Here is a 15,584-nt window from a genome sequence, read left to right as displayed (position 1 = left end):
TCTATAGAAGACCCCTGACGAGGCCTTCTATTCTATAGAAGACCCCTGACGAGGCCTTCTATTCTATAGAAGAACCCTGACGAGGCCTTCTATTCTATAGAAGACCCCTTCCGAGGCCTGCTATTCTATAAAAGAGCCCTTACGAGGCCTGCTATTCTATAGAAGATCCCTTACCTGGCCATATATTCTATAGAAGATCCCTTACCTGGCCATATATTCTATAGAAGACCATTTACGAGGCCTTCTATTCTATAGAAGACCCCTTTCGAGGCCTTCTATTCTATAGAAGACCCCTTACGAGGCCTTCTATTCTATAGAAGACCCCTGACGAGGCCTTCTATTCTATAGAAGACCCCTGATGAGGCCTTCTATTCTATAGAAGACCCCTGACGAGGCCTTCTATTCTATAGAAGACCCTTTGACGAGGCCTTCTATTCTATAGAGGACCCCTGACGAGGCCTTCTATTCTATAGAAGACCCCTGACGAGGCCTTCTATTCTATAGAAGACCCCTGACGAGGCCTTCTATTCTATAGAAGACCCCTTACGAGGCCTTCTATTCTATAGAAGACCCCTTACGAGGCCTTCTATTCTATAGAAGACCCCTTACGAGGCTTTCTATTCTATAGAAGACCCCTTACGAGGCCTTATATTCTATAGAAGACCCCTGACGAGGCCTTTTATTCTATAGAAGACCCCTTCCGAGGCCTGCTATTCTATAAAAGAGCCCCTACGAGGCCTGCTATTCTATAGAAGATCCCTTACCTGGCCATATATTCTATAGAAGACCATTTACGAGGCCTTCTATTCTATAGAAGACCCCTTACGAGTCCTTCTATTCTATAGAAGACCCCTTACGATGCCTTCTATTCTATAGAATACCCCTTACGAGGCCTTCTATTCTATAGAAGACCCCTTACGACGCCTTCTATTCTATAGACGACCCCTTACGAGGCCTGCTATTCTATAAAAGAGCCCTTACGAGGCCTACTATTCTATAGAAGATCCCTTACCTGGCCATATATTCTATAGAAGACCATTTACGAGGCCTTCTATTCTATAGAAGACCCCTTACGAGCCCTTCTATTCTATAGAATACCCCTTACGAGGCCTTCTAATCTATAGACGACCCCCTACGAGGCCTTCTGTTCTATAGAAGACTTCTTACGATGCCTTCTATTCTATAGAAGACTTCTTTCGATGCCTTCTATTCTATAGAAGACCTCTTACGATGCCTTCTATTCTATAGAAGACCCCTTACGAGGCCTTCTATTTTATAGAAGACCCCTTACGAGGCCTTCTTTTCTATTGAAGACTTCTTACGATGCCTTCTATTCTATATAAGACCCCTTACGAGGTATTCTATTCTAGAGAAGACCCGTAGCATTGTTTCCTATTCGATGAAGACCCTTTACGAGGTCTTATATGTATTTCATAGATGGCCTCTTACAAGGTCTTACATTCCATTAGAGATCGTGTATGAGGTCTTCTATTCTATAAAAGATCACTTAAGAGACGTCTATGGAACAGAAGACCTCGAAAGTGTTCTACTATAGAATATAATACCTTATAAGGGGCCTTCTAGGGAATAAAAGGCCACCTAAAGGGTATTTTACAGAATAGAGAGGCTCGTAACAGGTCTTTTATAGAAGACCCCGTAGTGGTCTTTTATAGAATAGAGGGGCTCGTATGTTGTCTTCTATAGAGATCTCATAAAGTGATTTCTATGGACTAGAAGGCTTCGTAAGAAGTCTTCTATAGTGAACGAAGTGTGTCTATAAATAAATAGGTTGCTTAGGCATACAACGAATAAGTTGGAGTTATGTTTTCAGTGTGGTCATTAACTTACAACAAAGTTGTTCGAATGCAGTACATCATTCAAATAGGAATCCTAAAAATAAATATCAACTGTTAAATGAACTTGGGAGATTTTCTAAAAATGGCTAATTCTAGCTTTAATGGTTTAAGTTTTTTCTAACAAAAGTGACTCCAAAAAGGCAACAACATCAACATTGGATGGCCAATAGCAGAAGTTGCAAGAAAAAAGGAAAAGGTGTACATAATTGTCAAGCGACCCCAATTCACAATGACGAAACACATTTAAAAATGCAACTCTGTACTTAATAGCCTCACTAGACATTCATGGCAAGCACACGGACCACAAACCAAACGCATTGCTCCATTAAAATGTTGCAGTGCAACACAGCAACCAAAAGTTGTTGTATTATTCACTTTAGTGAGCACTAACTTATGTATGAGTATGTGTGTGGCTACCCGTACGAATGCCTAGAAAACAGAAGCCGCCTTAGTGAACTCAACAACAACAAAGTGAAAATAGAGAATTTTATACATACTATTATCCTACAAACATGTGAACCCTAAAGAGGGACACTGCCACAGGATGATGCTTCTCATCGTCATCCTGGTGTTTAACTATTCAAATTGTTAGTCGTTTCTTCGTCGGTCAGCCAGCCAGCCGGTCGACATAATAAAACTCAGTCAAAAATAAGTTGAAAAGAAAAATAGTCTAGCAGCAGCCAGAACAAGGATGGAAGGATGGGGATGCCTGGCTAAAGTAGATACAATGTATCTGGAAATTTGTGTTGGTTGCGATGTCTGTGAGAATATTCTACACAAATAAATGTTGCCATTGGCTATTGAAAATTTCTCTTTTGTATTTGTATAAATAAATATTTAACAAACAGACTAAGAGGGGGCGAGAGAAAAAGGGATTAAGAAAAATGCTACAGTAGTAGCATTCATAGGGACCTGCTACTGAAAAAGAAGTTACAGACAAAAATAACACATTCAGGATGTGTTGACAATGAGTTCGTTCGACTTTCACCATTCTCCGCTGTGTGTGCGAATGTCTGGCATTGGCAAATGTGGGAGGATGACAAAGGACGTCGTTGCTGGCTCGAACAACGAATTGAGCAATTTAAATAAATCAAGCTATTATTATATCTTTACATAGCCTTTATTTATCGTTATCAGTATCGAAAATTGCTGCCGTAAAACAAAAAACCAACTTCAACAAGAAATCCTCTAATCTCTTAGATAAAATATATTCTTCTTCACCTGTCTCTTCCATGTACTTTGGACAATGAATACAAAATGGATTTCACATATAAATCACTGAACACTGGATCTCAGGTATCAACGTTGTGGGGCGGGGGATAAATTGAATATTCTTTTTATGGAAACGGCAAAGGAATTGATGTATTTTTAGAAAGGGGTCTTTCTATAGAATAGAAGACCTCGTAAGGAATCTTCTATAGAATAGAATGGATATAAGGAGTCTTCTATAGCTTAGAATACCTAGAAAGTATTCTTCTATAAGTTGTGGAACACCTCGTGAATCCTCGTAAATTGTATATACAGTAGAACAACTCAAAGGTACCTTCTACACTTCGTAAGAAGTCTTCTATTCTAGAATGGCTCGTAAGGGGTCTTTTATAGAATAGAAGACCTCGTAAGGGGTTTTCAATAGAATAGAAGAGCTCGTAAGGGGTCTTATATAGAGTAGAAGAGCTCGTAAGGGGTATCTATAGGATAGAATAGCTCGTAAGAGATCTTCTATAGGATAGAAGAGCTCGTAAGGGGTCTTCTATAGGATAGAAGAGCTCGTAAGGGAGCTCGTTAGACGAATAGAAAAGCTCGTTAGAGGTCTCCTATAGAATAGAAGAGCTCGTAAGGGGTCTTCTATAGAAAAGAAGAGCTCGTAAGGGGTCTTCTATAGAAAAGAAGAGCTCGTAAGGGGTCTTCTATAGAATAGAAGAGCTCGTAAGCGGTCTTCTATAGAATAGAAGAGCTCGTAAGGGGTCTTCTATAGAATAGAAGAGCTCGTAAGGGGCCTTCTATAGAAAAGAAGAGCTCGTAAGGGGTCTTCTATAGAATAGAAGAGCTCGTAAGGGGTCTTCTATAGAATAGAAGAGCTCGTAAGGGGTCTTCTATAGAATAGAAGAGCTCGTAAGGGGTCTTCTATAGAATAGAAGAGCTCGTAAGGGGTCTTCTATAGAATAGAAGAGCTCGTAAGGGGTCTTCTATAGAATAGAAGAGCTCGTAAGGGGTCTTCTATAGAATAGAAGAGCTCGTAAGCGGTCTTCTATAGAATAGACGAGCTCGTAAGCGGTCTTCTATAGAATAGAAGAGCTCGTAAGCGGTCTTCTATAAAATAGAAGAGCTCGTAAGGGGTCTTCTTTAGAATAGAAGAGCTCGTAAGGGGCCTTCTATAGAATAGAAGAGCTCGTAAAGGGTCTTCTATAGAATAGAAGAGCTCGTAAGGGGTCTTCTATAGAATAGAAGAGCTCGTAAGGGGTCTTCTATAGAATAGAAGAGCTCGTAAGGGGTCTGCTATAGAATAGAAGAGCTCGTAAGGGGTCTTCTATAGAATAGAAGAGCTCGTAAGGGGTCTTCTATAGAATAGAAGAGCTCGTAAGGGGTCTTCTATAGAATAGAAGAGCTCGTAAGGGGTCTTCTATAGAATAGAAGAGCTCGTAAGGGGTCTTCTATAGAATAGAAGAGCTCGTAAGGGGTCTTCTATAGAATAGAAGAGCTCGTAAGGGGTCTTCTATAGAATAGAAGAGCTCGTAAGGGGTCTTCTATAGAATAGAAGAGCTCGTAAGGGGTCTTCTATAGAATAGAAGAGCTCGTAAGGGGTCTTCTATAGAATAGAAGAGCTCGTAAGGGGTCTTCTATAGAATAGAAGAGCTCGTAAGGGGTCTTCTATAGAATAGAAGAGCTCTTAAAGGGTTTTCTATAGAATAGAAGAGCTCGTAAGGGGTCTTCTATAGAAGAGCTCGTAAGGGGTCTTCTATAGGATAGAAAGCCTCGTAAGGGATCTTCTATAGGAAAGAAAGCCTCGTAAGGGATCTTCCATAGGATAGAAGAGCTCGTAAGGGGTCTTCTATAGGATAGAAGAGCTCGTAGGGGGTCTTCTATCGAATAGAAAGCCTCGTAAGGGATCTCCTATAGGATAGAAAGCCTCGTAAGGGATCTTCTATAGGAAAGAAAGCCTCGTAAGGGATCTTCTATAGGATAGAAAAGCTCGTAAGGGGTCTTCCATAGAATTGAAATGCTCGTTAGAGGTCTTCTATAGAATAGAAGAGCTCGTAAGGGGTCTTTTATAGAATAGAAGAGCTCGTAAGGGGTCTTCTATAGAATAGAAGAGCTCGTAAGGGGTCTTCTATAGAATAGAAGAGCACGTAAGGGGTCTTCTATAGAATAGAAGACCTCGTAAGGGATCTTCTATCGGATAGAAAGCCTCGTAAGGGATCTTTTATAAGATAGAAGGCTCGTAAGAGGTCTTCTATAGAATAGAAGAGCTCGTAAGGGGTCTTCTATAGAATAGAAGAGCTCGTAAGGGGTCTTCTATAGAATAGAAGAGCTCGTAAGGGGTCTTCTATAGGATAGAAAGCCTCGTAAGGGATCTTCTATAGGAAAGAAAGCCTCGTAAGGGATCTTCCATAGGGTCTTTATCGAATAGGAAACAATGCTAGGGCTCTTCTATAGAATAGAAGACCTCGTAAGGTATATAATAGATGTTCTATAGAATGGAATAGAATATAAGATCTTGCTAGGCCTCTTCAATAAAATGAAAGACCTTGCAAGGGCTTCAATTGAATAGAAGAGTTCACAAGTGGTCTTCTACAGAATAAAAAGTCTCATAAGGGGTCTTCCATAGAACAGCAGGCCCCGTAAGGCGTCTTCTATAGAAGAGAATGCATCGTAAGGGGTATTCTATTGAATAGAAGGCATCGTAAGGGTTCTTTTTATAGAATAGAAGGCCTCATAAGGGATCTTCTATAGAATAGCAGGTCTCATAAGGGGTCTTCTATTTAATAGAAGGCCACGTAAGGGGTCTTCTATAGATTAGAAGGGCTCGTAAGGGGTCTTCTATAGAATAGAAGGCCTCGTAAGGGGTCTTCAATAGAATAGAAGGCATCGTAAGGGGTCTTCTATAGGATAGAAGGCCACGTAAGGGGTCTTCTATAGATTAGAAGGCCTCGTAAGGGGTCTTCTATAGAATAGAAGGCCTCGTAAGGGGTCTTCTACAAAATAGAAGGCCTCGTAAGGCGTCTTCTATAGAATAGAAGGCCTCGTAAGGGGTCTTCTATAGAATAGAAGGCCTCGTAAGGGGTCTTCTTTAGAATAGAAGGCCTCGTAAGGGGTCTTCTATAGAATAGAAGGCCTCGTAAGGGGTCTTCTATAGAATAGAAGGCCTCGTAAGGGGTCTTCTATAGAATAGAAGGCCTCGTAAGGGGTCTTCTATAGAATAGAAGGCCTCGTAAGGGGTATTCAATAGAATATAAGGCCTCGTAAGGGGTATTCAATAGAATATAAGGCCTCCTAAGGGGTCTTCTTTAGAATAGAAGAGCTCGTAAGGGGCCTTCTATAGAATAGAAGAGCTCGTAAAGGGTCTTCTATAGAATAGAAGAGCTCGTAAGGGGTCTTCTATAGAATAGAAGAGCTCGTAAGGGGTCTTCTATAGAATAGAAGAGCTCGTAAGGGGTCTTCTATAGAATAGAAGAGCTCGTAAGGGGTCTTCTATAGAATAGAAGAGCTCGTAAGGGGTCTTCTATAGAATAGAAGAGCTCGTAAGGGGTCTTCTATAGAATAGAAGAGCTCGTAAGGGGTCTTCTATAGAATAGAAGAGCTCGTAAGGGGTCTTCTATAGAATAGAAGAGCTCGTAAGGGGTCTTCTATAGAATAGAAGAGCTCGTAAGGGGTCTTCTATAGAATAGAAGAGCTCGTAAGGGGTCTTCTATAGAATAGAAGAGCTCGTAAGGGGTCTTCTATAGAATAGAAGAGCTCGTAAGGGGTCTTCTATAGAATAGAAGAGCTCGTAAGGGGTCTTCTATAGAATAGAAGAGCTCGTAAGGGGTCTTCTATAGAATAGAAGAGCTCGTAAGGGGTCATCTATAGAATAGAAGAGCTCGTAAGGGGTCTTCTATAGAATAGAAGAGCTCGTAAGGGGTCTTCTATAGAATAGAAGAGCTCGTAAGGGGTCTTCTATAGAATAGAAGAGCTCTTAAAGGGTCTTCTATAGAATAGAAGAGCTCGTAAGGGGTCTTCTATAGAATAGAAGAGCTCGTAAGGGGTCTTCTATAGAATAGAAGAGCTCTTAAAGGGTCTTCTATAGAATAGAAGAGCTCGTAAGGGGTCTTCTATAGAAGAGCTCGTAAGGGGTCTTCTATAGGATAGAAAGCCTCGTAAGGGATCTTCTATAGGAAAGAAAGCCTCGTAAGGGATCTTCCATAGGATAGAAGAGCTCGTAAGGGGTCTTCTATAGGATAGAAGAGCTCGTAGGGGGTCTTCTATCGAATAGAAAAGCTCGTAAGGGGTCTTCTACAGAATAGAAAGCCTCGTAAGGGATCTCCTATAGGATAGAAAGCCTCGTAAGGGATCTTCTATAGGAAAGAAAGCCTCGTAAGGGATCTTCTATAGGATAGAAGAGCTCGTAAGGGGTCTTCCATAGAATTGAAATGCTCGTTAGAGGTCTTCTATAGAATAGAAGAGCTCGTGAGGGGTCTTCTATAGAATCGAAGAGCTCGTAAGGGGTCTTTTATAGAATAGAAGAGCTCGTAAGGGGTCTTCTATAGAATAGAAGAGCTCGTAAGGGGTCTTCTATAGAATAGAAGAGCACGTAAGGGGTCTTCTATAGAATAGAAGACCTCGTAAGGGATCTTCTATCGGATAGAAAGCCTCGTAAGGGATCTTTTATAAGATAGAAGGCTAGTAAGAGGTCTTCTATAGAATAGAAGAGCTCGTAAGGGGTCTTCTATAGAATAGAAGAGCTCGTAAGGGGTCTTCTATAGAATAGAAGAGCTCGTAAGGGGTCTTCTATAGAATAGAAGAGCTCGTAAGGGGTCTTCTATAGAATAGAAGAGCTCGTAAGGGGTCTTCTATAGGATAGAAAGCCTCGTAAGGGATCTTCTATAGGAAAGAAAGCCTCGTAAGGGATCTTCCATAGGGTCTTTATCGAATAGGAAACAATGCTAGGGCTCTTCTATAGAATAGAAGACCTCGTAAGGTATATAATAGATGTTCTATAGAATGGAATAGAATATAAGATCTTGCTAGGCCTCTTCAATAAAATAAAAGACCTTGCAAGGGCTTCAATTGAATAGAAGAGTTCACAAGTGGTCTTCTACAGAATAAAAAGTCTCATAAGGGGTCTTCAATAGAACAGCAGGCCCCGTAAGGCGTCTTCTATAGAAGGGGTATTCTATTGAATAGGGGGTATTCTATTGAATAGAAGGCATCGTAAGGGTTCTTTTTATAGAATAGAAGGCCTCATAAGGGATCTTCTATAGAATAGCAGGTCTCATAAGGGGTCTTCTATTTAATAGAAGGCCACGTAAGGGGTCTTCTATAGATTAGAAGGCCTCGTAAGGGGTCTTCTATAGAATAGAAGGCCTCGTAAGGGGTCTTCAATAGAATAGAAGGCATCGTAAGGGGTCTTCTATAGGATAGAAGGCCACGTAAGGGGTCTTCTATAGATTAGAAGGCCTCGTAAGGGGTCTTCTATAGAATAGAAGGCCTCGTAAGGGGTCTTCTACAAAATAGAAGGCCCCGTAAGGCGTCTTCTATACAATAGAAGGCCTCGTAAGGGGTCTTCTATAGAATAGAAGGCCTCGTAAGGGGTCTTCTTTAGAATAGAAGGCCTCGTAAGGGGTCTTCTATAGAATAGAAGGCCTCGTAAGGGGTCTTCTATAGAATAGAAGGCCTCGTAAGGGGTCTTCTATAGAATAGAAGGCCTCGTAAGGGGTCTTCTATAGAATAGAAGGCCTCGTAAGGGGTCTTCTATAGAATAGAAGGCCTCGTAAGGGGTCTTCTATAGAATAGAAGGCCTCGTAAGGGGTATTCAATAGAATATAAGGCCTCCTAAGGGGTCTTCTTTAGAATAGAAGAGCTCGTAAGGGGCCTTCTATAGAATAGAAGAGCTCGTAAAGGGTCTTCTATAGAATAGAAGAGCTCGTAAGGGGTCTTCTATAGAATAGAAGAGCTCGTAAGGGGTCTTCTATAGAATAGAAGAGCTCGTAAGGGGTCTTCTATAGAATAGAAGAGCTCGTAAGGGGTCTTCTATAGAATAGAAGAGCTCGTAAGGGGTCTTCTATAGAATAGAAAAGCTCGTAAGGGGTCTTCTATAGAATAGAAGAGCTCGTAAGGGGTCTTCTATAGAATAGAAGAGCTCTTAAAGGGTCTTCTATAGAATAGAAGAGCTCGTAAGGGGTCTTCTATAGAATAGAAGAGCTCGTAAGGGGTCTTCTATAGAATAGAAGAGCTCGTAAGGGGTCTTCTATAGAATAGAAGAGCTCTTAAAGGGTCTTCTATAGAATAGAAGAGCTCGTAAGGGGTCTTCTATAGGATAGAAAGCCTCGTAAGGGATCTTCTATAGGAAAGAAAGCCTCGTAAGGGATCTTCCATAGGATAGAAGAGCTCGTAAGGGGTCTTCTATAGGATAGAAGAGCTCGTAGGGGGTCTTCTATCGAATAGAAGAGCTCGTAAGGGGTCTTCTATAGAATAGAAAGCCTCGTAAGGGATCTCCTATAGGATAGAAAGCCTCGTAAGGGATCTTCTATAGGAAAGAAAGCCTCGTAAGGGATCTTCTATAGGATAGAAGAGCTCGTAAGGGGTCTTCCATAGAATTGAAATGCTCGTTAGAGGTCTTCTATAGAATAGAAGAGCTCGTGAGGGGTCTTCTATAGAATCGAAGAGCTCGTAAGGGGTCTTTTACAGAATAGAAGAGCTCGTAAGGGGTCTTCTATAGAATAGAAGAGCTCGTAAGGGGTCTTCTATAGAATAGAAGAGCACGTAAGGGGTCTTCTATAGAATAGAAGACCTCGTAAGGGATCTTCTATCGGATAGAAAGCCTCGTAAGGGATCTTTTATAAGATAGAAGGCTCGTAAGAGGTCTTCTATAGAATAGAAGAGCTCGTAAGGGGTCTTCTATAGAATAGAAGAGCTCGTAAGGGGTCTTCTATAGAATAGAAGAGCTCGTAAGGGGTCTTCTATAGAATAGAAGAGCTCGTAAGGGGTCTTCTTTAGAATAGAAGAGCTTGTAAGGGATCTTCTATAGGATAGATAGCCTCGTAAGGGGTCTTCTATAGGGTAGAAGAGTTCCTAAGGGGTCTTCCATAGAATAGAAGAGCTCGTTAGAGGTCTCCAATAGAATAGAAGAGCTCGTAAGGGGTCTTCTATAGAATAGAAGAGCTCTTAAGGGGTCTTCTATAGAATAGAAGAGTTCGTAAGGGGTCTTCTATAGAATAGAAGAGATCGTAAGGGGTCTTCCATAGAATAGAAGAGCTCGTAAGGGGCCCTTATAGAATATAAAGCCTCGTAAGGGATCTTCTATAGGATAGAAGAGCTCCTAAGGGATCTTCTATAGGATAGAAGAGCTCGTAAGGGGTCTTCTATAGGATAGAAGAGCTCGTAAGGGGCCCTTATAGAATAGAAAGCCTCGTAAGGGATCTTCTATAGGATAGAAAGCCTCGTAAGTGATCTTCTATAGGATAGAAAGCCTCGTAAGGGGTCTTCTATAGAATAGAAGAGATCGTAAGGGGTCTTCTATAGAATAGAAGGGCTCGAAAGGTAGGTCTTCTATAAAATAGGAGTGCTCGAAATAGAAGAGCTCTTGTAAGGGGTCGTTTATAGAGGTCTTCTCATAAGGGAAAAATTATGAAATAAGCCAAAAATTTTGTAAAAATGCAGTGGGACTGAAGATTTTGATACCCTGGAGCGTATTGAAGATGTCCTTATGGATAATATATATTCCTGAGCGTCGCAAAATGTACGTTAGCCTGAGACTTCTCATGAAGTTACATGTAGAAGGCTTGAAAGTTTTCCTACCGATAGATAATACATACCAAGTATAAGGTTCTATATCAAGAAAACAATCTGTTTTTTTAGTACATCATTTACACACCTATCGATATCCTCCTAATAACATTATTTTTTTTTCTTTTCCGTTCTAGGTAAGTCCCAAACAAAATCCGGAAATAAACGATTTTCTGCAAAGCAGTAAGTATGTACGCTAAATGAAAATAGTATATATATACAATAGCAACGCAATATGTACCCCAAAATTCTCAATAATTCGATCGCTCGAAGCTGTTTCTTTCGCATTTTGATCCCTGTACAAATAACTTTGAACATACGTTTAGATGGTGTTGGGGCACTTGCAAATCCAACCAATTAAAATAAATAATCCAAAATAATCAAATTCTTAAAATCCAAAAGATTACGTAGACAGATATGAATTATCATTAGTCAGAGTGTAAGTTCTGCATATATGATCTGAAGGAAGCGACTTTAGGGTGATTTTATAGGCGTCTTGAATGGAGTCTTTTTAGGATCATCTAAAAACTCGTTATAGGCGATTTGAAGGGCGCCTTCCTATACTTTTAGTAGAGGTCTTTAGAGAGAACATGAAGGCGATCCCTATACATGACTTGAATAGACACTTTATATAATGGTTTCTTTATAGACGTCACACAGTGGTTCAGGAATCGATTTTCCTTGCCAAAACCCCAATTTTTTGTCGTCGCCGATTATTAATTTCTATATGGGATTCGATAGTAAATATATGGAAACTAAGGAAACAAAAAAATTAGGTCAAAATATAGGAAGGTGTGGGCGTGACGTGCTCCTATAGACGACTATTTTTTTTTTTCTCGCAATTTTGGAAAATATGTACGAAATTTTTGCAAATTTCTCGGTAAAGAAATAACTGTTTCTTGGAAACTATAACAGATAACACTGTGAACCGAAATTTTGGGGGTGGAAAATTCCTTCTGGGCGTGAAAGCCCTTGATGAGTATATACAGAACCCCAAAGGACAGATCTGCCGAGAGTCGAACTTTTGAGTTATGGAGTGATGAATTTTTCACTGGAGACCCTATAAGCTATCAGAAATTAGCGTTATATCTTTGTTCGCTGTTGTTTTGGCTTATTTTTGATATGACAGTCAAATCTAATGAGGATCTTTGCGTACAACATTTCGACCTTCCAACTCTCTGCCTTCCATGTCCTTTTCGTCCTTCAACATATCACTTCAAAAATTGGTTTTCGTAATACCTTGTCAAAACTTAGTTTAAGTTTGAACATGGGTTCGAAAATGTTCGGAAAATTTGTGCGCACGATGGCGCTTAAAGAGACTAACTGATTTGGTTCATACTTTGCACAACGTGAAATTTGTACCAGACTTAGATGAGGTTCCAATATGATTTCAATCGGTCCACTCTTCCACTCCTCGGGTACTTCCCACACAAAATTTCGGAAATGTTCAGTTTAGGACCTGCTCTCGAATCGCTTTGAGTTTTGTTGTAACAACTTGTATTTACTGTCCCCTATACGACGGTACAAGTTTCATCAGTCGCAAGTCCATACTTCCTGAGAAAATAGCTGAAAGGTTTAGAAAAACCTATGACACCGTGTGTAGTGGTTGAAGCGCTAAATGACTCTGGAACGGATCTGCAGATTTGGTCGAAAATTTGGCCTTCGAAATATTTTGTCCAAACCTAGTTCAAGTTCAAAGTTAAGCCATATCGATCCACTCCTTCAGGTACCCATTCGGCCCATTCATTTAAGTACTACCTCCGCAGCACATTTGAACGTTAATCATAATCCACATTTTTGTCGGCAACCTAAAATGTCCAAAAAGAGCCACAAAACTCTGAAAAGACCCTAAATACATTCGATCTATTCGTAGATGAAAGTTTAAATTCACATAGGCTGAGGGTATATCTTTGTCGTCAAAGCCGACTGATACTTTTTTACTTGTTATGATCAGCTTATTGGTGTCTGGCATTTTTTATATTGTTAGAACATATGAAAAACTCAATAACACTCATATTTTGAAGCAAAATGTAAAAAACTCAATTTTTTAACTTTGACCTTGAACTTCTCTCCCTCTAACTACTAGACGGAATTCAAATATTTTTATACCCTCAGCCTTTAGGCTAAAGAGGGTATTTACACTTTGATACGACCAAAAATGTGCCTCATCGAAATAATGGTTTTAGACCCCAAGTATGTTTGTACGATATCCGTTTCAGACAATTTTGAGTAGATCTAGCAATGTCCGTCCGTCTGTCTGGCTGGCTGGTGCGCACGATAACTCTCGAACGGATCAATCGATTCGGTTCAAATTTTGGGTATCGAAATATTTTGTCCAGATTCGATTTAAGTTCGAAGATGGGCCATATAGGTCCACTCCTTCAGGTACCTCCCCCACAAATGTTCAAAAATTGTCGCAAAACTTGTGCGCACGATAACTCTTGTAGGGAATAACCGATTTGGTCCAAACTTTGCACATCGTGTAATTTCTACCAAACTTAGATGAGGTTCCAATATGGACTCAATCGGTCAACTCCTTCGGGTACCTCCCACACAAAATTTCGAAAAGTTCAGTTTAGGACCTGGTCTCGAATCGCTTTGATTTTTGTTTACGCAAGTTGTATTCGCTGTCCTCTATGCGACGCTGTAAGTTTCATTAGGGGAAGTCCATACTTCCTGAGAAAATAGCCTGAAAGTTACAAAAAACCCTATGACACCGTGTGTAGTGGTTGGAGCGCAAGATAACTCCCGAACGGATCTGCCGATTCGGTCCAAAATTTGGCTTTCGTAATAGTTTGTCCAAACTTAGTTCAAGTTCAAAGATGGATTATATCGGTCCACTCCTTCCGGTACCTCCCCCACAAAAGTTCGAAAATGTTCGGAAAATTTGTGCGTACGATAACTCTTGAAGGGAGTAACCGATTTGGTCCATACTTTGCACATTATGAAATTTCCAGACTTTACCAGACTTAGATGGGGTTCCAATATGGACTCAATCGGTAAACTCCTTCGAGTACCTCCCACACAAAATTTCGGAAAAGATCAGTTTAGGACCTGCTCTCGAATCGCCTTGGTTTTTGTTGTAACATCTTGTATTCACTGTCCCCTATACGACGGTACAAGTTTCCTCAGGGGCAAGTCCATACTTCCTGAAGAAATAGCCTGAAAGTTGAAAAACAAACCCTATGATACCATGGTTATGGGTGGATGCGCAATATAATTCTCGAACGGAAATGCCGATTCCGGCCAAAATTTGGCCTTCGTAATATTGTTCCCAAACTTTCTTTTAAGTTAGTAGATAAGCCATATCGGTCCGCTCCTTCAGGTACCTACCCCACAAAAGTTCAAAAGTATTCGGAAAAATTGTGCGCACGATAACTATTGATGGGAGTGACCGATTTGATCTATAGTTTACACATTCTCATAATATCTATCAGATATAGATCAGGTTCGAATACGGCCTATATTTGTCCACTCCATCCCGTACCTCCCACACAAAATTTTGGATAAGTTCACTTTAAGACCTGCTATTGAATCACTTTGATTTTTGTTGAAGCAACTTACATTCGCTGCCTCAATTGCGATGGTAAAAGTTGTTTCAGTGGTAAGTCCATACTTCTTGAAAAAACAGCCCCAAGGGTGTAAAAACCCCCTATGGCACCCCCATTGTCTATGTCGGTCCATTCCTTTAAGTACCTTTTCCGCAAAATGTTTGAACTTTAATCCTAATCAACATTTTTGTCGGTTCATACGACCAAAATTTTGAAACCTCCTAAATACATAAGTTTTTTTGTGAAACAAGTGTTTCAATTTGCACATGCTGAGGGTATATCTCTGTCGGCAAAGCCGACTGATACTTTTTTACTTGTTAATGCATCGGTTGTTGATTATGTTATCTGTCAAACAAAAAAAATTAAATATCTCTATCCGTTCAAAAGTTATAGAGTTTTGACAAAGAAAATCGATCCTGAACCACTGTGCGTCGACCAAGAAATCTTAATATAAAACTTGCGGGTCGACTTTATAGGTGACTTGCAGGAAGTCGTTATAGGCGACTTGAAGGGCGTTTTTATAGACGACTTGCTGGGAGTCTAGTGACGACCCCATAGAATAGATAATTTGAAGGGAGTGGAGTCTCCATAGATGACCTGAAAGGAATCTTTCGTTTTAGACGACCTGAAGAGCATTTTATACATTTTATAAATGATTAGCGCCTTTTATAGACGACTTGATTCTATGCAGACAATTGTCCTTTTGTAGAAGATACCTTGCTTTATTAAATATCACGCAAAATTTCTGTGTTTTGTATATTTTTCGTTCATTCACGTTTATAACGATTTTCCGAGCGACAAGAGCAGAAGAGCCCGAACACAAAACAAATTGAACTTTTGAGTTCAATGTTCTGGTTAAAAATTGCATTCATTTGAGTTTTGAGTAGTCCGTTGTAGAACATGTTTTCAACTCAAGTACTGGGGACTGGAGGAGAATGGTTTTCCAATGCATTCTGTTGTTGTTTTTTTTTTCATCGTATCCGTCGTTCGCATTACATTGCAAGCTATCGCTTGGTGGTTTTGTTTTTCTTTTCCCTTGGCAATTGGCTCAATTATTTTACAACCATCAATTACGGCCGCTTTTGTAAAGCACCAGCAGCAGAAGATGATGGGGGCAGTGAAGTGAGATGCTCTCTGTTATGAATGAGTGAATGAATGGATGCATAAGCCAGCCTCTGGTATATTGTTTAGTAGA

General features: G+C 40.2%; 1 protein-coding gene across 5 annotated transcripts in view; it reads left to right on the top strand.

Annotated features, from left to right (window-relative positions):
- Src64B (Tyrosine-protein kinase Src64B) overlaps positions 1-15,584 on the top strand; it is a 255,864-nt gene that overhangs the window by 61,392 nt on the left and 178,888 nt on the right. The window lies entirely within an intron of this gene.

This window comes from Musca autumnalis, unplaced genomic scaffold, assembly GCF_047663935.1.
Source record: "Musca autumnalis isolate F117 unplaced genomic scaffold, ASM4766393v1 scaffold_4, whole genome shotgun sequence".
NCBI classification, from domain to species: domain Eukaryota; kingdom Metazoa; phylum Arthropoda; class Insecta; order Diptera; family Muscidae; genus Musca; species Musca autumnalis.
The sequence above is the reverse complement of the archived record's forward strand: the minus strand, read 5'-3'. Positions and strand labels throughout refer to the sequence as shown.